This window comes from Salvelinus sp. IW2-2015, linkage group LG5, assembly GCF_002910315.2.
Source record: "Salvelinus sp. IW2-2015 linkage group LG5, ASM291031v2, whole genome shotgun sequence".
Taxonomy (NCBI): Eukaryota; Metazoa; Chordata; class Actinopteri; order Salmoniformes; family Salmonidae; genus Salvelinus; species Salvelinus sp. IW2-2015.
The window spans coordinates 9,230,086-9,254,244 of NC_036844.1; the positions used below are offsets into that span (position 1 = coordinate 9,230,086).

The following is a 24,159-nucleotide window of genomic DNA, read 5'->3' on the forward strand; positions in this document are numbered from 1 at the left end:
TGCAGAATATTGTCGTGTATAGTGTATATGAATGCCCCAAACCATTGGTTTCCAAATATTTAATGAGTAGACTTTGCTATTGCGTCTTTTTCCTCATCAATTACTGTTATTCCAATTAAACTCAGTACGGCTCCTATACAGCCCGGTTTTCATTGAAACACATGGCGATGGGGTGTTGAGCTCTCTAATATTCAATGAACATGAGCATAAATAGGTTTTGTGTTAAGATTTAAGTTGATTAAAACACACAAAAACTACAATTATGCATATTCTTCATCTAGCCACGGTGTCTTTACCAAGATTAGAAACCATTTAGAAAATTGTTAAACCTCTGTACTCTCTCTAAGATGTTTGGAGTGGACAATTAGTCGCTGATGCAGAGACAGAAGAATAAGATCAGGGTTGAGGGATATCGGGGGGGACAATAAGTGAGGGAAACAAATGAGGGGCAATAAAGATGACTATTGGGTGACTACTCATTCACGTTTGGGTGGGGGCTTTGTCATATTGATGTCTTTCATTCATCTAGGTGATTCTGTTTTTTGGTCCACCACCTGTACCTTTTTTATACACAGCAGAGGGAGATTTGGAACTGTCTTCAGACAGGCTTAAGGAAGACAAGTTGAACTAATTAACAAGTTTAGCAGTACATTAAATGTTATTCAGTTTTCAGATAATTCCTTGACAATTGTGAGTTTTATGGTCTTTGAGCGTTGCTTCTTATACACAGAGAGGCCGGTGTGGGTGCAGGTTTGTGTTCCAACCAAGCAGTAACACACCTGATTCAACTAATCGTGTCTTGATTGAAGTCTATGATTAGTTGATTAGTTGAATCAGGTGTGTACTGGTTGCAAAGAACAAAAGCGTAAGTCCACATTGATCTCTGTGGATAATATTGGACTACCACCCTGTTATAAGTGCTACTTTCATGATGAATAGCAATGATTCATTTATTTTAATAACTTCAGGGGAGTTATATATATTCAAATTTTACACATGAAATGTCAGTTTCTAAGTTTTGAACATTTGTTAATTTAAAAAATATATATATTTTAGAGGTGGGCTTATTTGGAACCCCCTTACACTCGGTACCCAAGCCCAGTCCAGACTTTTTATCAAATATTTGTATGCCTTATTACATTTTGTAAGTAAATTCCTAAAAGCTCACATAAGAGATTCACCTTTCATTTTAGCTCCACTTTTCTTACAAAAATTAGGGCAGTATATGTTAGAAATGTCTAAACTTAGATTTTGGTGGGCTTAATAAGTACACTTACACACATTTTTCAGTGAACTATCAAAAAACAAAATGTGCATAGGTAAAATCATGGGTGTGGGAGTTGATAATATTGTTTTTTACAACATAGACGTATACTCACACATCTGTTTAATTGCTGTCTACTATCACTGACTCGGGTCAGGCCCTTAATTGTTTTATTTCCCTGTTTAAATCTAATCCTTGGTTCATGCAGAAATGTAGCTTTGGGCTAAGGCTAGACTGACTGATTCTATGTCTGATTGGCAGTCCTTCAGACATTTGAGAAATAGATGTCGATCTCTGGTTAGAAAAGCTAAATCAACATATTTCTTGAATTGAGTATCAGAAATTGGTGGTAATCCAGCAATTTTCTGGAAAGTGGTCAAATCTTTGACACAAAACTCCATCTCCTCGTTGCCTCAGCAGGTTTTGACAGCCTCTGGTCCCATACTAGACAAAATTAAAATGTGTAGTGCGTTTAATAACCGTTTTTGATTCAGCTGCCCACTTGTTTGAAAGGATAGTCTCTGAAAATGAATCTCCTCCCACTAAAAGGAGTCCTTTAGTCACCTCAGAACAGATTGTAGAGAACGATGCTCTAACAGACTCTCGTACTTTATTTTAATTTCAACCATTTGATGTCTAAGAAGTATTTTTTTTTTTTTATCCACAGGGGCTGATTCACTTGACCCCTTCTTACTACAGCTCTCTGCCCCACTCGTTGTTGAACCTTTAACCTGTATTTTTAACTTGGCATTTGCTACTGATGTCCTCCCTAAAATTTGGAAAGTGGCACGTCCTCCCCCTACATAAAGGGGGAGATCCTTCTGACTTAGATAATTACCGGCCAAATCTCCAAGTTTTCTTGCTCAGCCAAGGTACTAGAATCTCTTACCAACTCCCAGCTAAGGACCTTCTTTTTTTATTTTTTTTTACTTCTAACTCTGTTCTAAATATGCACCAGTCTGGTTTTAGATGTGGAACACAGCACTGTTTCAGCCACTATGCTTGTTTTAGATTTATATTTGATTTAGAATTTTATTAGGATCTCTTTTAGTCCTCATTTGGACTTATCTTCCAAGAGTCCTTAAACATTCAAATACAATTTATAATACGATCACATTTTCACATATAACACACTGTTACAAACAGACATAATACACTGACTTATTGACAAGATAAATACTCTTAACAGTCTAAAAAGATAGTCCAGCACAACTTTCCTATGTATTGTATTTAAATGGTTTTAAAGTATTGTTTGAATTTATATATTGAAAGGTTTCTGGTTTGCTCAGATAAATTATTCAATTTCTTTATTGCTCTAAATCGAAATGTTATTTAACCTATTTCTCTTTTCTGTCTGGATAACGTAGATGGTGGACAATCTATTCCTAGTATTTACTGAATGTCTGTCTCTTACCAACTGAATACCGTTGTGAATAGAGTTTGGCCCTTTTAAATGTTGTATATTATGAAATAAAATAAGTATGTTTTTTTCAATTATCTTGTTGATTGATGACCAACCAAGAGCATTGCGCATGACTGCAACAGAAGAACCATATCTCCACCGTAAAACAATCCTTGCTGCTTTGCTCTGTGCAATCTGCAGCCTCCTAATGTCACTTGCTGTTGCATTTCCCCAGACCACAGAACAGTAGTTCACCTGACTCTCAATTAATGCTTGTTTTAGATGATGTGTTAAATTGCCTAGATCATAAAAAACATTGTGCTTCCCTATTTGTAAACCTTTCCAAGGCATTCACCATTGTTGACCATTACCTACTCATTCAAAAACAGTCTTAAATGGTCCTGAACAAGGAGTCTTTCATGTGGCGGTCTTACGGACGAATCCATAGTGCCAACTGTAAAGTTTGGTGGATGAGGAATTATGGTCTGGGGCTGTTTTTCATGGTTCAGGCTAGGCCCCTTAGTTCCAGTGATGTGAAATCGTAACGCTACAGCATACAATGACATTCTAGATGATTCTGTGCTTCCAACTTTGTGGCAACAGTTTGGGGAAGGCCCATTCCTGTTTCAGCATGACAATGCTCCCGTGCAGAAGGTGAGGGTCCATACAGAAATGTTTGTCGAGATCGGTGTGAAAGAACTTGACTGGTATGCACAGAGCCCTGACCTCAACCCCACCGAACACCTTTGGGATGAATCGGAGCTCCGACTGCGAGCCCAACATCAGTGCCCGACCTCACTAATGCTCTTGTGGCTGAATGGAAGCAAGTCCCCACAGCAATGTTCCAACATCTAGTGGAAAGCCTTCCCAGAAGAGCGGAGGCTGTTATAGCAGCAAAGGGGGGACCAACTCCACATTAATGCCCATGATTTTAGAATGAGATGTTCGACGAGTGTCCACATACATTTGGTCATGTAGTGTATCTGCCCTGTGCTCTGACCAGACAGACAGAGTACTGCTCCTCACATTGTTGGCTTTGAGCAGCAATCCCTGACAACAAGTGCTGGGCCAGCACACATCACCTTGCAGAAATCCACACACACACACCCTTGCACAAATGAACCAACGCACACACACACACACACGCGCGCCTGCACGAAGAAACAAATGCAGGCACGCACACACCCTGCTTGACACTGTTCACACACACAATCATCAGTGTTTTCTTAGCGAGAGACCTGTGGCTGCTGTTGTTGCTAGGGGAAGTCGTGGTCTTCCAAACACAGCCCTATGGTTCTGGAATGCAGGGGGGTAAGGCAGGGGGTACACAGGGACGGTGTGGTGAATGATGGAAAGAATCCTTATGTGCTCCCCACTTGGCCTGGTCAGGTATACTAGACGAGGATAATAGAACTACAGGTTGTAGTCCAGCAAACCATGTCTGCCTACAGAAGCGCTCTAGACGCTAGTCCTGTTTAATACTTCTTAGTGAACTAGTTGGTACTGTACTAATGCACATATACCTACAGAAATGTTTCGGACACTAGTCCAGTTCGGTGTTTATTAAGCTACTAATCCATGTTGCGTCTGCCGCAAAAAAACAGGGCTGTCGGGGGTGTTTGGGGCAGATTGTGAGTCCATGGAGGTGAGCTCCAGAGTTGTCTGGCTGATAGGGGGGCTAGCTGGCAGCTCGGCCCCACAGCACTCCTCCTCAGTGGGCTGCAAAACCGTCGACACACTGGTCTCCGTCCGGCTGGCTCGGTACACACTCACCTGGAAACCGAGATAAAGGAGACAAAGTTTATTTACACATTCATGCATATACAAAGTAGACCGAATTGAAACACACACACACACCTGAGTTTGTAGGTAGCTGGTGGACTTGAGTTCCAGTCCCTCGTAGGAGCCTGCAGGAACACACGGACACCAACAGAACACCTGCTGAAAGCCTGCTCTGAACCTAGAGAGAGATACATATACGTATAGAGACAGACAGAGGAACAAAGAGACAAATGGGACCAGCTCATTGCCACCCACAGAATGGTGTGTGCATGTCTGTGTATGTACGTAGACCCACCTGTCGTTGAGACAGCAGTAGATGATAGGGTTGTACATGGTGGAGCTCATGGCCAACCACATGACAGCCAGGTAGACCTGTTGAATGTAGCGCCACTCAAACAGCTGCATGGGGTCAGGGTGGAACTGCTGGAGCAGGAAGTAGATGTGGTACGGCAGCCAGCACACCGCAAACGTACACACCACCACGATCATCATCTTCACGACCTGAGAGGGAGGTAGAGAGTTGAAGGAAAGGCGTACGTCAATCAAACCACGATCATCATCTTCACGACCTGAGAGAGGGGAGGGGGATGGAGGGAGAGAGAGAAAGGGAGGGAGAAATAGCGAGAGAGAGAGAAAGGGAGGGAGAAATACAGAGAGAGAGAGAGAGAGAGAGAGAGAGAGAGAGTGAGAGGAGAGAGAAGAAAGGAGGGAGAATGGAGAGAGAAGGGAGGGAGGAGAAATAGAAGAGAGAGATTAGGGAGGGAGAAATAGCAGAGAGAGAAAAGGGAGGAGAAATAAGAGAGAGAGGAGAGAAAGGGAGGGAGAAATAGCAAGAGAAGAAAGGGAGGGAGAAAAATAGAGAGAAAGGGAAGGGAGGGAAGAAATAGAGGAGAGAGAGAAAGAGGAGGGAGAAAATAGAGAGAAAGGGAGGGAGAAATAGAGAGAGAGAGAGAAAGAGAGAAAAGGGAGGGAGAAATAGAGAGAAGAGAGAAGAGAGAGAGAGAGAGAGAGAGAGAAGAGAGAGAGAGAGAGAGAGAGAGAGAGAGAAGAAGGAGAGAGAGAGAGAGAGAGAGAGAGAGAGAGAGAGAGAAGAGAGAGAGAGAGAGAGGGAGAAATAGAGAGAGAGGAGAGAGAGAGAGAGAGAGAAGGGAGTGGGAGAAAGGGAGTGTTATGTCTGTGTGGTTGATTGTGTGTGACTTGCGTTTGGGCGATGAGCTGTTCGCGGTAGCGGTGGGTGGAGTCTCCAGGGATAGTCCCGCCCACAGGGACAAGCCCACCGCCAGGTAGGCACATCCATAAATGCCCAGCGGCAGGAATAGTACAGCACACCACAGACAAAATAGTACCTACACACAAGAAAGTTATTTAGACACACACAAAAATCTGTCAAATTTCCCTTGAGCAAGGGCACTTCACCCTAATTTCTCCAGTGTCGCCATTGATATTGGCAGACCCTAGCCATGACCACAATCTCCGATGGTGTCTCAGGGAGAGTGGAATATGGCAAAAACTTTTCCCAATTCACACATGCGTAATAATGCACACTTATACAAATACAGGGACCACGCACCAAATGATTACACACACAAACAAATAGATTGTCGGAACAGAATGTCACTCAGATAGTAGTCTAGTAGACACAGAGTTCTGAATTGCTCCTTATCTCTGCGTCCGCCTGTCGCACACATAAACACACAAGACTGCCGTCCACGAGGTCTGACACACACACAACACACACACACACACACAGACACACACCACACACACCACACACACACACACACAACACACACCACACACACACACAAACACACACCACAACACACCACACACACACAACCACACACACACACACACACGCACACACACACACACAAACCACCACACCACAACACACACACACTGTCTGCTGATTGATTATCAGTCTCGCTACAGGGAGCAGCGAGACGCACTGAAAGATGCATGAAATCAATTAACTGAGAGCAGGAGAGGAGAGGGGGAGGGAAGAGGAAGAGGAAGGAGGCAAGGTAATGAGGAAGAGGAAGGAGGAAAGGTCACGAGGAAGAGGAAGGAGGAAAGAAAAAGAGAATGTATCATCTCCTAGCCCCTAACATTACCATCAGACTAACTACAGGGAGTCAGCTGCTTATGGAAATGACTTCAATCCCTTCAACACCTGAGACTAATGGAGATACTAAATAACACAGACACACACATACACACACACACACACACACACACTTATGAGAGAGGGAGAGGGAGGGCAGGTGGAGGGCGAGAAAAACACCACGAACAAGTGAGAGAGAGAGGCAAAAAAAAGTGGGGACAGAGGGAGAGAGAGAACTGTGGAAAGAGTGAGGCCGGGATTCCATCCGATCGTGGGTTACAGGCATTGCGGCTTTTAAAGGCAATTTCCGATTGAGCCGACATAAGCAGCGTTTACCGTGAATGGGATGTCCGCGAACGCCGGAACATTTCCTTTACAAGTGGAAATGCCTATAACCCGCAATCGGATTGAATCCCTGCCCGAGACAACTAGGAAAAAGCCAGGACCATGTGCATCCACATGCGTGTGTGTGTGTGTGTTTAGGAACTATAAAATCAATAACGTCAGGTAATTAGTAGAGTAAATTCTGTATGGAGAATTTATTAATAGCTAAACAGACCACTTTCTGATTCTTGGGCAATTGAGAAATAAGGTTTTTATTTAAATGAATTAACATTTAAATACATTGTTATATTCACACAAGTATTGTCTATGAACTAATGGTAGCCTAGTGGATGAGAGTGTTGGACCAGTAATTGAAAGGTTGCTGGTTTGAATCCCCTAATTGCTCCTGTAAGTCACTCTGGATAAGAGTGTGTGTTACATGACTAAAACCCTACAACTCTCCTGCCTGCTCAGCTCATCGCTTTCATTCTGTCTTGCTTCAGTAGGTTGGTTCAGCATCAAAATCTGTGGGAAGCTTAAAAGTTGGAAATGGAGAGGGAGGGGTGTTTTGCCTGGCCACATTGTTGACAAAAAGGCCTCCAAAAAGGTCCATGAATCCATACAGACAAATAATAATTCATAATAGATCAATAATTTATTTCCATACATACATACAGTCGTGGCGAACAGTTTTGAGAATTACACAAATATACATTTTCACAAAGTCTGCTGCCTCAGTTTGTATGATGGCAATTTGCATATACTGCAGAATGTTATGAAGAGTGATCAGGTGAATTGCAATGAATTGCAAAGTCCCTCTTTGCCATGCAAATGAACTGAATCCCCCCCCAAAAAATTCACTGCATTTCAGCCCTGCCACAAAAGGACCAGCTGACATCATGTCAGTGATTCTCTCGTTAACTCAGGTGTGAGTGTTGACGAGGACAAGGCTGGAGATCACTCTGTCATGCTGATTTAGTTCGAATAACAGACTGGAAGCTTCAAAAGGAGGGTGGTGCTTGGAATCCTTGTTCTTTCTCTGTCAACCATGGTTACTTGCAAGTAAACACGTGCCTTCATCATTGCTTTGCACAAAAAAGACTTCACAGGCAAAAATATTGCTGCCAATGAGATTGCACCTAAATCAACCATTTATCGGATCATCAAGAACTTCAAGGAGAGCGGTTCAATTGTTTTGAAGAAGGCTTCAGGGCGCCCAAGAAAGTTCAGCAAGCGCCAGGACCGTCTCCTAAAGTTGATTCAGCTGCGGGATTGGGGCACCACCACAGAGCTTGCTCAGGAATGGCAGCAGGCAGGTGTGAGTGCATCTGCACGCACAGTGAGGCGAAGACTTTTGGAGGATGGCCTGGTGTCAAGAAGGGCAGCAAAGAAACCACTTCTCTCCAGGAAAAACATCAGGGACAGACTGATATTCTGCAAAAGGTACAGGAATTGGACTGCTGAGGACTGGGGTAAAGTCATTTTCTCTGATGAATCTCCTTTCCGATTGTTTGGGGCATCCGGAAAAGCTTGTCCGGAGAAGACAAGGCGAGCGCTACCATCAGTCCTGTGTCATGCCANGCTTGTCCGGAGAAGACAAGGCGAGCGCTACCATCAGTCCTGTGTCATGCCAACAGTAAAGCATCCTGAGACCATTCATGTGTGGGTTTGCTTCTCAGCCAAGGGAGTGGGCTCACTCACAATTTTGCCTAAGAACACAGCCATGAATAAAGAATGGTACCAACACATCCTCCGAGAGCAACTTCTCTCAACCATTCAGAAACAGTTTGGTGACGAGCAATGCCTTTTCCAGCATGATGGAGCACCTTGCCATAAGGCAAAAGTGAGAACTAAGTGGCTCGGGGGAACGAAGCATCAATATTTTGGGTCCATGGCCAGGAAACTCCCCAGACCTTAATCCCATTGAGAACTTGTGGTCAATCCTCAAGAGGCGGGTGGACAATCATAAACCCACAAATTCTGACAGACTCCAAGCATTGATTATGCAAGAATGGGCTGCCATCAGTCAGGATGTGGCCCAGAAGTTAATTGACAGCATGCCAGGGTGGATTGCAGAGGTCTTGGAAAAGAAGGGTCAACACTGCAAATATTGACTCTTTGCATCAACTTCATGTAATTGTTCAATAAAAGCCTTTGACACTTATGAAATGCTTGTAATTATACTTCAGTATTCCATAGTAACATCTGACAAAAATATCTAAAGACACTGAAGCAGCAAACTTTGTGGAAATTAATATTTGTGTCATTCTCAAAACTTTTTTTTTTCTTCTCAAAACACGAGTGTACATGTTTTTCATGTTAATAATAATGTAATCAAAGTTTTTCTTTTGATAGTATAAACAATTGCAAATGTGATTGCAAAAAAGGTCTTTCATAGAAATGAAGCTGCAGCAATTAGTCTCTTTCAAAGCGGGGCAGAGAAAAGAAAAAGAAAGTAGATTAAAAACAGAAAATGTTTGTAAAAGATAGGTGCTGCTGATAATACTGACATCGTCATCAAGGCAGAGGCATTGGACATGTACATACACTATATATACAAAAGTATGTGGAGACACCTTCAACTTAGTGGATTTGGCTATTTCAGCCACAACTTTTGCTGACAGGTGTATAAAACCAAGCACGCAGCCATGCAATCTCCACAGACAAACATTGGCAGTAGAATGGCCTTACTGAAGAGCTCAGAGACTTTCAACGTCCAATACTTTCAACAAGTCAGTTTGTTAAATTTCTGCCCTGCTAGACCTGCCCCGGTCAACTGTAAGTGCTGCTATTGTGAAATGGAAACATCTAGGAGCAACTATGGCTCAGCCCCGAAGTGGTAGGCCACCACAAGGCAAAGAGTGGCTATTTGAAGAATCTAAAATGTAAAATATATTTTGATTTGTTGAACACTTTGTTGGTTACTACATGATTCCATACGTGTTATTTCATAGTGTTGATGTCTTCACTATTATTCTACAATGTAGAAAATAGTAAAAAATAAAGAAACATTTTTGACCAGTAGTGTATATATAAACTCCTCTCACTGTCATCTGCGTTTTTTTCAGAAAACTTAACGTGTAAATATTTATATGAACATAACAAGATTCAACAACTGAGACATAAACTGAACAAGTTCCACAGACATGTGACTAACAGAAATTGAATAATGTGTCCCTGAACAAAGGGGGGGGGGTCAAAATTAAAAGTAACAGTCAGTATCTGGTGTGGCCACCAGCTGCATTGAATACTGCAGTGCATCTCCTCCTCATGGACTGCACCAGATTTGCCAGTTCTTGCTGTGAGATGTTACCCCACTCTTCCACCAAGGCACCTGCAAGTTCCCGGACATTTCTGGGGGTATGGCCCTAGCCCTCACCCTCCGATCCAACAGGTCCCAGACGTGCTCAATGCTGACATTCCTGTCTTGCAGGAAATCACTCACAGAATGATCAGTATGGCTGGTGGCATTGTCATGCTGGAGGGTCATGTCAGGATGAGCCTGCAGGAAGGGTACCACATGAGGGAGGGGGATGTCTTCCCTGTAACGCACAGCGTTGAGATTGCCTTCAATGACAACAAGCTCAGTCCAATGATGCTGTGACACATCGCCCCAGACCATGATGGACCCTCCACCTCCAAATCGATCCCGCTCCAGAGTACAGGCCTCGGTGTAACGCTCATTCCTTCGATTATAAAAGCGAATCCGACCATCACCCCTGGTGAGACAAAACCGCGACTCATCAGTGAAGAGCACTTTTTGCCAGTCCTGTCTGGTCCAGCGACGGTGGGTTTGTGCCCATAGGCGACGTTGTTGCCGGTGATGTATGGTGAGGACCTGCCTTACAACAGGCCTACAAGCCCTCAGTCCAGCCTCTCTCAGCCTATTGTGGACAGTCTGAGCACTAATGGAGGGATTGTGCGTTCCTGGTGTTACTCGGGCAGTTGTTGTTGCCATCCTATACCTGTCCTGCAGGTGTGATGTTCGGATGTACCCATCCTGTGCAGGTGTTGTTACATGTGGTCTGCCACTGCAAGGACGATAAGCTGTCCGTCCTGTCTCTCTGTAGCGCTGTCTTAGGTGTCTCACAGTACGGACATTGCAATTTATTGCCCTGGCCACATCTGCAGTCCTCATGCCTCCTTACAGCATGCCTAAGGCACGTTCACGCAGATGAGCCGGGATCCCTGGGCATCTTTCTTTTGGTGTTTTTCAGAGTCAGTAGAAAGGTCTCTTTAGTGTTCTAAGTTTTCATACCTGTGACCTTAATTGCCTACCGTCCTTAACGACCGTTCCACAGGTGCATGTTCATTAATTGTTTATGGTTCATTGAACAAGCATGGGAAACAGAGTTTAAACCGTTTACAATGAAGATCTGTGAAGTTATTTGGATTTTTACTAATTATCTTTGGAAGACAGGGTCCTGAAAAAAGGACGTTTCTTTTTTTGCTGATTTTATATATATATATACTTATATATTTTTTTATGAATTAATAGCTTGCATACAGGGAGGAACGAGGACATTTGGTCTGTTGATATCCCTTTAGTGGTGTGGGGGCTGTGCTTTGTCAAAGTGGGTGGGGTTATATCCTGCCTGGTTGTCTCTGTCCGGGGAACCTTTGGACGAGCCACAGTGTCCCCTGACTCCTCCCTGTCTCAGTCTCCTGTATCTATGCTGCAATAGTCTATGTGCCGGGGGGCTAGGGTCAGTCTGCTATATCTGGTGTAATTCTCCTGTCTTATCTGGTGTACTGTGTGATCTTAGATATGCTCCCACTAATTCTCCCATCTCTCTCTTGCTCTCTCTCTCTCTCCCTTCCCAGAGGACCTGAGCCCTAGGACCATGCCTCAGGACTACCAGGCATGACTATTCCTGGCTGTCTTCCCCCTGCACATGCTGTCCCAACCTCTAAATGCTCAGCTATAACCACTGTGATTATTATTTGACCCTGCTGGTCTTCTATGAATGTTTAAACATCTTGAAGAACGGTCTGGCCTAAATGGCCATGACCTCTTATAATCTCCACCCGGCACAGCAAGAAGAGAACTGGCCACCCCTCAGAGCCTGGTTCCTCTCTAGGTTTCTTCCTAGGTTCCTGCCTTTCTGGGGAGTTTTTCCTAGCCACCGTGCCTTTGCATTGCTTGCTCTCTGGGGTTTTAGGATCGGTTTCTGTATAGGTACTTTGTGACAACTGCTGTTTAAAAAGGGCTCTATAAATACATTTGATAGATTGATACACACAGGAAACTGTTGAGCATGAAAAACTCAGCAGCGTTGCAGTTCTTGACACAAACCAGTGCGCCTGGCACCTACACCATACCCCCGGTCAACGGCACTTAAATCGTTTGTCTTGCCTATTCACCCTCTGAATGGCACACATACACAATTAATGTCTCAATTGTCTCAAGGCTTAGAAACCAGGGGGCGAAATCAGGGTCATACAGAGTGTTTCTTGGTAGTCTTAAACAAATCTACTATAACACAGAAGTATCCACCTCACACACATGGTTATGGGCTTAATATTGCATCCCAATATTACACATTATATACACATCACAGAAGACTGAAATATAACAAAACTGTTTGACATAGAAACACCGGATTTTAGGAAGGTTTTTAAAAATAATGTTTATTAATTATGAAAAATATTAATAACATTCCACCCATGTGGCCACTAGAGGACGATTTAGTCATTTGACAGTAGGAAACCTTATTTAAATACAGGTAAATGCATAATATTGTTGTTGAAACATTTTGATGCAGATTACCCTACACTCTTGACTAACATATGTCGTCAGCTCCTCTGACACTGGCCTCCTCGCCATCCCTCGCGTCAGGCTCCGCTCCATGGGAGACCGGGCTTTTAGCTGTGCAGCTCCTCAGATCTGGACCTCTCTATCCCTCTCCCTGTCAGAACCTCACAATCCATACGCATATTCAGTGTCCACACTACACACACCGGTTCACACGGACTTACCCGGATTCTCTGTTGTCTTAGCTTTTATCCTCTGTCTAGTTCACTTCCCTGGTTAGTCTGTCCTTATGCTCTGTGGACTTTTATATACTTGCTTATTTTAATATGTGATTGTGTTGCTTTTTATCCTGCTGATTTTCTGGTGTATGTAAAGCTACTTTGGGTGTTGTGAAAAGCACTTCAAATAAAATGTATTATTATTATCTAGCAGCTGATCCTACATGAACTGGCTAGGGATAGAGGCTATTGCATGCATTTTCCCATTTGTTCGTAGCCCCAAGCACAGAGGAGATAGGAGCACTGAGGTTTCTGGCCAACTTCCACCCCTGAGCATAGCTTGCTAGAAAGCTATTTAGCAAACCAGCTATAAAACATTATCCAATAAGCAAGCAGGAAGACCCCTTTCCTGCAGTTAAATGACCAAATCAGTTGCCTCAATTAAAAATATATATATATATAATTAAACAGCTATCGAAGTTGATAATGTGTCATGTAAATTATCCTAAACTCTCAGTAAGTCTGTCACTGCAAGTGATCTTGTCCCCTCATCTGTTTACCTGGCTATGCAAATTAATTGACATAGGGGTGTTCATGAATTCACTCTGGAGTGCCAGAGTGCGCTCTGGGTGTTTGTAAAGTCAGAGCATTGTCAGATTGTCTTTTTGTAAATTCTGAGCGTTTCGCTCTCGGAACGTTCAGCTCTGGGCGAGGAGTAGGGTTGATCCGAGCGTTCTGACCTCACAACGGCAGTCAAACACCCAAGATAATTGGCTAAAGTTGGCTAGCTTGCTAGCTACTTCCTGACACAAATGAGAGAACACATCATTCTGACCATTTTACTCACACTAGCAAAGCTGGTTAGGCTGTTTTCATGTTATCTAGAGAGCTGGTGACTGTAACTGTGCTACTGGCAACAATTTATCAACGTTTTTTTGCAGACGTTTACTGACACCAGTCATAGTCAAAGGGTGTTGCTCGTTTGTAAATTAACCAGCTTTTCTGATTTCTGGCACACGTAGACGAGAGTGCGCTGAAATCGGAGTAGATAGCCAGAGTGAATTTACGACTGCAACCATAAAGTCTCGGTGGCCTAGTGGCTGAAAACAGGCATAATTGAAACAAATTGGCTTTTAACTCTCCGTTCAAAGGTTGTCATGGAGTTTTTAGAAAAACATGCATATGCACCTTTATTTGAAAGAACAAATACATGTTTTTATTATATACCATTTTATATTAGTGGTTGTGCCATATGTAGGCCCCTGTGTTTTGGTTAATCGTGTCACATAACCTGGATTTGAACCTTTAATTAAAGCTTTTTCATCAAACTGTCCCCTTTTCTTTTTATATCAGATGGTCCAGCAACATCCTCAGACAATTGCTTACATTTTTTTATCTAAGTCTCATTTGGAAAAGGCTTAAAATAAAGGTTAAACTCCAAGTCATGTGACATGATTAACCAAAGGCTGTGGCTGCGGATCCGACTTCTTTTCCAAACGCAGAAGGTCCCAAAGCTTCTGTGCACATGGGGATCACGTTCTGCACAGGTGTGTCTTAATACCTGTACTTTACACTCACATGTTGTTGGTCTCCTTCCCTTCACATTTCTCACTGTCAATCATGAATGATAATTCTTCAAGTTTTACCGGTGAAACGGCCTTGCAGCATCAACCATTTGATCTCAATCAGTTTAACAGGGATCTGCATACAGATCTTATTGAGCTATATGGCCTACAGTGTTGTTGTGAATGATGTACAGTGAGAGAATTTTATAGCATAGGGTGTTAACAAACTGTAGCATAGCCCACCTGTGTCTTTTGCCTAGTGGCACGCAGTTGAGTTTTGGCCATATGAGAGAAAAATGTGGTGGTGTTTTTGTCTTCCCGTAACGTTATACTATGCTTTTATATTCTGTTCGGTAGAATACTATCATGATGTGATCGTGCAGACATTGATTCAACTTTGATCTGACTTTATTAAACGAGAACCATTTGCCGGAGTAGCCTGTTCTCTACGATCATAGCAGAGTGTCCATAGTATAGAATTAAGACATGCGCAGAAGCTTCGGGACCTTTAGCGCTATGAAGAAAATCAGATCCAGAGCCACACAGGGCCCTAACCATATGACAGTGAAAATCATCCTCTGTCATGACAGAGGACAGAGATGTGAAATTTGTTAACATTTGTGGGAGATTTGATTTTCTTTCTGCTGAATTGGAGGGTCCACTACAGTGTAGGCTTTGATGTCATATCATGACACATGGACAGAAATGATGTTATGTAGTTAAAAAATCGCCTTCTACGGTTGGTTGTACTATATGATGTTAGTGATTTTCAAATAAAATTATTCAATTATTTAAAAGAAAATAATTCCATCCTCGTCAAATATTTGGACAATATTTCATTATATTATCACATGTTGTCACGTTCCTGACCTGTTTTCTGTTAGTTTTTGTATGTGTTAGTTGGTCAGGACGTGAGTTTGGGTGGGCAGTCTATGTTTTGTGTTTCTATGTTGGTTTATGGGTACCTGATATGGTTCTCAATTAGAGGCAGGTGGTTTTCATCTCCTCTGATTGAGAATCATATTAAGGTAGGTGTTTTCACATTGGGTGTTGTGGGTGGTTGTCTCCTGTGTCTGTGTTTGTCGCGCCACACGGGACTGTATCGTTCGTTCGTTCGTTCGTTCGTTCGTTCGTTCGTTCGTTCGTTTGTTGTAGTCAGTACTTGTTCTTCGTTACATGTAAGTTCGTAGTCCAGGGGCCTGTGCACAAAAGTAGATTAAGACATCCGGGATAAATGACTCAGCTGAGCTCAATGAGAGCAAAACATGTGCGTCCAGGCTTAATGGTTGCACAAAGACCAAGCCAGGATGAGCAGACACGGATTCATTAAGCCAGGTGAAACCAATCCTGGATAGGTGCGCGCTCACGGCTCACTCAAATAGACCCGCCACAGATCACAGATTAACTGATTTACCATGGCAACTAGAGCCGCGTACTTTTCCCCGTCGGAAGCACAAATCCTCATGGAGGCATACGAGGAGGTAAAATATATAATTAAGAAGAAAGGCAACACCGCCACAGTGATAAAGCAAAGAGAAAAGCGTGGCAAAGTATTGCAGACGCCTGAATGCGTAAGTAGTGCACAATACACACTCACCGCTCCGCTGAAACATCACAATTACAATTCAAATATTTAATTCACATCTCCAAAAATGCAGTTGTACTGTAATTATGAAACGGTTAAATTTTAATGAAATGCACTGCAGATATGAGTGAAATTGTGTAAAGTAACTCCATCACACTGTATAAAGCTATGATAAAAAAAAAAATATTTTTACTGAAAACAAGACAAAAATACCAAGTAATTTTTTGCAGTGTGACTCCATTAAATGTGTGTGTGTGTGTGTGTGTGTGTAGATTAAACATGAACGGGCCAAAACGGACATGGCAGCAGGTCAAAATCAAATACAAGAACAATTCTGCAGCATGGTATGGTCCCTGACTAATATTTAACAAAGCACAAGCATATATTGTACCCAGAAGTGCCTGCTCACACATTGTCTGTGCTGTTTTAGCAGTGAAAAGAATACCCACAGACAAGGCACGGGTGGTGGGTCACCAAAGGCTGACCTTACCCCAGCAGAGGACATGGCCTTGGAGCTAAATAAAGGCAGGCCGTCTTAGAGGGGATCCCTGGGGGAAAGAGACGAGCATAGGTTCCTCCCAAGATGCCACCCGCTTCATTCAAGGTATGTCCTTCCATCTCTACATGGATACAACCACATTCATATTGAATCAATTTGACTGTCTGACTTTGGTTTACCTATTGCCTTGCAGTGTCTGGCAGCACTGTGTTCCTGTTAGAGCACCAGCACAACACCAGACGATGCTGATCCAGTGACTACTCCATCAAAGGCATACTGTAGGCCTGGCATGTCTTGTCTACTAGCTTCAATATGAATCCGATTAAATGTGATAGGGTGAAGGCCCAGTGCAGCAGCAACAGCACATGATGGAGACGATGATGAGGGGAGACCATCTCTCTGGATTCCAGAAGGCATGAGGTATCATGTTAAGACTGTGAAAGTACTATTTACTCTACAATGGTGAGGAGTCCTCATCAAAAATCTAATTTCTTTTACAGGACCCAGATGCTATACAGTGGGAAAACCAGCCTGGCAACATAGTGCGTATTAATAAAAGGACACCACATCCTGCCAAATTCCAGCTGCGCTAATTTGTATTGTGTTCACAGAGCTCACAAGCTATCAGAAGTTTATGGCAACCACCTCCGGCGCCAAATAGAACTGGCAGATAGACATTCAGTACAAGAAGAAAAAGATGGAAAATCTTGCACTGGAGTCCGAAATAAAAAGAGGACAATTAGGAAACTGGACTTGAAATAAAAAAACTTGAGAGGGAGGTGAGATATGCCTTCAATGTACACTGTATGCTAACTGTAACACAAATGTATTAATCATTATTTTTCTTTCCTCCCCAGCTCCAAGAAGATGACCAGCTCAAAATAAAAATTAGGTATATTCTCGTAAAGTCAAGTGAGCCATGACATATGAGCTCTTATTGTGAGCACACAGGACGGTGGCATCTTTCTAAGGTTTTTTTATTTTCCCAGCAATCAGTACAACCAATCATCGTTATAAGGCATCGCCCTCTTTTGCCCACCCCCCAGCACCAGGTGTGGCCACTAGCCTATATGAAGGCCAAAATTGTGTGTTCCTTTCTGCTCTGACAATGGCATGCCCATTCGTGCGAGATGTGGTGGATGAAGAAGCACTTGTGCTGAGGAGAGCCTTCAGGCGAGAAAGGGTCTTCAGGGACCGGTTGGACCCACTGGCCTTCCTGATGACCATCTATATGAAAGATACAGGTTTTCTGCAGATGGCATCAGGTATCTATGCAGACTACTGGGTCCCAGGATTAAGCACCGCACTGCACGGAGCATGCACTGAGTGTGGAGCAAATGGTTTGTGTGGCCTTGCGCTTTTTTGCTAGTGGAGCCTTCCTGTACTCAGTGGGGGATGCAGAACAGCTGAACAAGGCCACAATTTGCCGCACAATAAGGAGTGTGTGTCTGGCTATCAAAGCATTAGCAGATGTCTTCATCTCCTTCCCTGGCCACAGAAGACTCTGTGACATCAAAGGAGTTCTATAGGATTGCAGGTAAGAGGATTTACAAATTACAGGACAACTGTTAACACATAGTAGGATACTCATTACTTTGTGTGACAGGTTTCCCCAATGTCATTGGTGCAGTGACTGCACACACATAAGGATAAAAGCCCCCTCAGGTGCCCATGAGGCCGATTTTGTGAATAGGAAATCCTTTCACAGCATTAATGTTCAGGTGAACATAACTTTTTGATATTGTCCATTGACGAACATCTGCATTGCCAGTGATGTGCATTGATTGGTGTAATATTCCTCATCTTATGATTTCAGATGGTCTGCAATGCTGACTGTGTGATCAGCAATGTTGTGGCAAAATGGCCTGGCTCAGTCCATGACTCCAGAATCTTTCGGGCCTCTGAAATCTATCAGTGCCTATCACAAGGTAAGCCACACAACCCCTATTTATAACCATCATGGCTGTGTCAAGAATATCACTGTGTTTATGAGGTAGTAATGATGAGATTTTGTGTTGACAGGTGAATTCTCTGGTGTGTTGCTGGGAGACAGGGGGTATGGCTGCCAGCCTTTTCTCCTGACACCTTTCACAGACCCCCAGGAAGCACAGCGGCTACAACCATGCCATGCCAGGACCAGGGCCAGAGTTGAAATGACCTTTGGCCTCCTGAAGGCACGCTTTCACTGCCTTCACAAATTAAGGGTCAGCCCTGTTAGGGCATGTGATATTACTGTGGCTTGTGCTGTCCTCACAATGTGGCCTGCCTGGAGGAGAGGGCCCCCAGAGTGCCACCAGCCATGGACTGGGACAATCCGCAATCTTCCCTGATGACGACAGTGGTCGCTGCTGAGGGACCAATATGTGTTGAATTATTTTAGTTAGTATGTGTGCTTTCAATTTTGGTTAAATATGTCCTGCGTGGCAGAGGAATTTGGGTTTTTTGGGTTCGTTTTTTGACGAATTTGGCCTCTTATGATGTTTGTGCGGTATCTGTGTGTAATACAAGGCTGCAGGGAGGCTACTGCATCCATTCATTTGTCTGTTCAGTTGATGTGTATGGATTTGTCCTGCATTTATTTTAGTGTGCAGACATGCAGGGTGTGTTATATACAGACCTTTGAATGTGTATGTATCATTTTGTATAATATGCTTGGATTCTGTGCTTTCCATCTTGTAGAGTCACTGTGACTTCAGTTTCGAAAGGAGCTGATGGTTTACCTGCTTTGTTTTGTCCTTATTCAAATAAGGAACATAATGTTACACATTGTGTTTTTATATTCATATGGAATGTGTATTTGTTTATATGACAGAGTACTAGGGCCACACTGAAGAAAAAGGATAAAGTCATAAATTTATGAGGCTGGTTCTTTCTGCAGAAAAGCTACATATTGTTTTGATACTTATGACAATGTGATACTTAATATTCTGGCACATCAGCATGCTTTTGTTTATGAAACCATACTGAAGTACAATTTCACGAAATGCCCACATCTGTCATTTTAACAACTGTCCTCTTTAAAACAAATGGTTACAATATTATGACTTGTGTTTTTTTCCCTCTGTGCCCTAATATTCTATCATTTTATATATAGCCTTATAGTCTATGGGAACTGTAAATTATCTAATGATAGCAACATTCATTCTAAAAATCATTTTTTATCCAAAATCATTGAAATTAATGATCACAAACGTTTAAATAATAACAGTGGGTCTAGTTATATGTGATAACAATGTATAGTGAGCAGTGAAATAACTATTGGTTTCCATTTGTGGTGACTGCTGACTGACATTAGGGATGAGATTAAATAGATCCTGGAATTTAGCCTGGTCTGGAGCAGGCTAGCTCCACAGAATAAATCTCCATGGTAATTTATACCATAACATATCCTCCTGCCCCCTATCCATCTTTAGTGCAACCGGATTACGGATCAATTGAGCCAGGATCRCCAAGATATCCTGGCTTAATCCCTTATCCTAGTTTTGTGCAACAGGCCCCAGGTCTGTCTACTTCGTTTGTTGTTTTGTATTTTATTCAATAGTTTTTCGTCTTCGTCTGTTTGTTGTAAATAAATAATATGTCGAACTACAACGCTGCATTTTGGTCGAATCCCTGCTCCTCCTCTTCGGATGAACACATGTGTATGCCAAAGTTAAATATTTGCAGTTTTCTTACGAGTTACACCAAATTCACAACACTTTTGTTGTTCAAAGTCAACATCAGACGATTGCACCGCATGACATTATAACCGTTTGACATGCCAAAACGATAAAAAATGATCATGCTTTGTGATAAATTGACGCGGTGCCAAACGAAGGATAACGTGTAGAAATGTACTGTTTTGTCATGTAAATATTATCCTCTGAAACAAAAATAATACATCATGTCAATTGCCCTCTTAAATGCTGCGTCATTGACTAACGATATAAAACTTGTATCATTTATAGAGAAAAACTTACAGTATATTGTCCCGGTTTGGAACATGGCTGTCTAGGGAGCCTAGGCTGTTAATTAACGAGGAATATTCAGATCCTTAATATACTTGATTTGAATTTGCTCATTTTAAAAACAGAAAAACAACAACAGCAATGCAATTAATTAAAGTCCTTGAAGTCCTACGACTTCTGCCTAACGATGGTTCATCGTAACACAACACCCAGAGGCTGTGCATCTACTATGTGTCTGGTTCTTCATCAATCTGTTGACTAATCGAGGTTGGATAGATTGATGAATCTATTCCACTAGACTAGGATGTTTACAAAGCAAAAAAGATGGGCTTATTCATCCAGACGTTTGAAGGTGATTCCATTCCAGTATGGGACGGAAATATTTTGGGGTATCTCAGATTGTTCTGGCAAATTCTCACATAGAAACTGCATTGGGAGGAAGGATGTTTGATATGGTTTTTACCATAAAATCACGATGAAAGTGGCAATTTTAGGCCTTTCTTTGACCTTTACAAGCCCCCTGTAAGACCCAATGATCTGTGAAAAGTGCATGATACAGACAACACCTTGGTGTCATTATACTTCTAATAGTGTGCTCTAAAATATAGAGCATGTATTGATACAAATAAAAATAAATAAACACATGAATATGAATATCTCAAAAGTACTTTTTTGATTTTGTTTATTTTTAGATATATTGTTTTAAACAATATACTCTAAAGCACACCACCAACACAGTGAATGGGAAAATTGATTCAAAGGGAACTCCATCTGCTGGTGATTTGCCGAATTTGCAATCCTACAGGAGGGCTGTGATTGGTTAATGACCTAATAATGCCAATTTGTATGTATAAAATGTATAATCTCTTCAAAAGTAGCAAAGAGACCACTCTGGAAAGGTTATGCGTTTGAAGGGTAGATTTTTCTAAACAATGTCTAAGAATGAGCTAAATCAAAAGGGGTACTTTTGATATACTGTATTAATAATACTTGTTTTATGTTGAATAAATGAATGTGAGTAGTTGTATTTCAGAATCTATACATACTCCATATATTAGAACACAGTATAAGGAGTATAATGACACCGAGGTGTCTGTATCATGTACGGTTCCCGGATCATAGGGTCTTACAGGAGGCACGTATAGGTTTAAAAAGGACCTAAAATGGCCACTTTCATCATGTTGTTCTTAAATATGGTTTGTGGCATAAATGGAAAAAGCATGTTAAACATACTTCCTTCACCCTGAAGTTTTTATGTGAGAATTGCCAGAACAATCTGTGATACAAAAAATATTTTGGGGCTATCATGGTGTGGGATGACCTTTAGCTCAAAGACAGAAAAAGGAGGTGAGTACTAAATCAGATTTTACAGACAGAAAATGATGCAGTTTATTCTCTAATGTCTAATGCTTCCATTAAACAAACTCCTTTGTGTGTGTGTCAGTACTCACATCTTCTTGAAGTCCATGGTTGTGTTGTTGGTGTAGTCGGGCCATTGGATGTAGCAGACAGTCCTACCAGGCAGCTGTTCTGTAGCTGAGTAGTAGTACTGGGGGAAGGCCAACAGTAGAGCTAACACCCAGATCACTCCGATCACTACACGGGTCTCTGTCGAAGACAACCTCTGCCTCAAGGGGTGGATGATAGCCATGTATCTGGAACAAACACACATACACATAGTGATCAGTAACACACACACACATGCAGACCCTTCCTCTCCTTCATCCTTTCCACCTTCATCCTTCCCACCCCTTCTCCCTCTCCTCCCATCCGCTCGTCTCCTCTTCTCCTCCCCTCCCCGCTAGGCGCTTGATTATTGCCCCTTCCCATTTCATTCTCATTTTCTCCCAGCCTTTCTCTATCCCTACCTCCCTCTCTATCCTCCTCTCCCTCCTTCCCTCTGCCTGTTGAGGTAAAATCGATCATCCTCAGACACACCTCTTGTAAATACCCAGCAAAACAAATTTGGTTCTGTTAAAGTTCCCAGAACATTTGCAAGGTTGCGGCAAATCAAATCAAAGTGTATTGGTCGCGTGCACAGACTTACAGACGTTATCACAGGTGCAGCAAAATGCTTGTGTTTCTAGCTCCAACAGTGCAGTCATACCTAGCATAAATTTTATAAAACAATATACACATAAAACAGAAAAATAAAATAAATTAATATCAGAACATGCAATGTCAGAGACAGGAATATAAATATATATACATACACTACCGGTCAAAAGTTTTAGAACACCTACTCATTCAAGGGTTTTTCTTTATTTTTACTATTTTCTACATTGTAGAATAATAGTGAAGACATCAAAACTATGAAATAACACATATGGAATCATGTAGTAACTAAAAAAAGTGTTAACAAATCCAAATATGTTTTATATTTGAGATTCTTCAAATAGCCACCCTTTGCCTTGATGACAGCTTTGCACAATATTTGCATTCTCTCAACCAGCATCACCTGGAATGCTTTTCCAACAGTCTTGAAGGAGTTCCCACATATGCTGTTTACTTGTTGGCTGCATTTTCCTTCACTCTGCGGTCCGACTCATCCCAAACCATCTCAATTTGGTTGAGGTTGGGGGATTGTGGAGCCAGGTCATCTGATGAAAGCACTCAATCACTCTCTTTCTTGGTAAAATAGCCGTTACACAGCCTGGTGGTGTTTTGGGTCATTGTTCTGTTGAAAAACAAATGATAAGCCAAACCAGATGGGATGGCGTATTGCTGCAGAATGTTGTGGTAGCCATGCTGGTTAAGTGTGCCTTGAATTCTAAATAAATCACAGATAGTGTCACAAGCAAAGCACCCCCACACCATAACACCTCCTCCTCCATGCTTTACGGTGGGAAATACACATGCGGGGATCATCCATTCACCCACACCAGGACCCGCAAAACACCAGTCTCAATGTCAATGGTGAAGAGGTGACTCCGGGATGCTGGCCTTCTAGGCAGAGTTTCTCTGTCCAGTGTCTGTGTTCTTTTCTAAATGACCCCAAACTTTTGAACGGTAGTGTATATATACATATAATGTTATGTATAGAGAGTATGGACTGTATTTTAATAAAAAAGGTGTGTACAGCAGTAGTTATATAGGATGAGCCATGACTAGAATACAGTATATACATATAAAGTGGGTAAAACAACATGTAAACACTATTAAAGTGACCAGTGTTCAATTAATGACTCTATGTACATAGGGCAGCAGTCTCTAAGGTGCAGGGTCGAGTACCGGGTGAGAGCCGGCTAGTAACAGTGACTAAGGCTAGTGGTGACTGTTTAACCAGTCTGATGGCCTCTCAGTCTCTCGGTTCCAGCTTTGATGTACCTATACTGTCTCCGCCTTCTGGATGGTAGCGGGGTGAACAGGCTGTGGCTCGGTTGGCTGAGGTTCTTGGTGATCTTCTTGGCTTTCCTGTGTTACCGGGTGCTGTAGATGTCCTGGAGGGCAGGCAGTGTGCACCCCGGTGATGCTTTGGGCTGACTGCACCACCCTCTGTGAACCACAGTCCAACTGTGGTTCTCATAACACAAAAACTGTCCAGGTGCGCTGATGATTATACAATGTTTGTATAAAATATTTGCCTGACGTTGTAAGAAAGTTCCCAGAACACATTTCGTCTGTTCTTTCAAGGTTCCCAGAATGTTTTATTAGGTTGTACGAACAGTCTGGTGGGAACATTGTGGGGATATCACTAAACATATGTTCCCA

The 24,159-nt window shown here is 42.4% G+C and overlaps 1 long non-coding RNA gene and 1 pseudogene across 2 annotated transcripts; one reads left to right on the top strand and one right to left on the bottom strand.

The window, feature by feature from the left end:
* Positions 1-537: 537 nt before the first annotated feature.
* Positions 538-24,159, bottom strand: part of LOC111963864 (substance-P receptor-like) — a 30,468-nt pseudogene continuing 6,846 nt past the window's right edge.
* On the top strand, positions 17,564-18,609 carry LOC139027743 (uncharacterized). 2 transcript variants are annotated; one of them, XR_011479862.1, is made up of 3 exons: positions 17,564-18,038; positions 18,318-18,429; positions 18,524-18,609. It is a non-coding gene; the product is annotated as an uncharacterized lncRNA (long non-coding RNA). The 2 variants fall into 2 exon arrangements; XR_011479861.1 differs by lacking the exon at positions 17,564-18,038 and adding an exon at positions 18,116-18,222.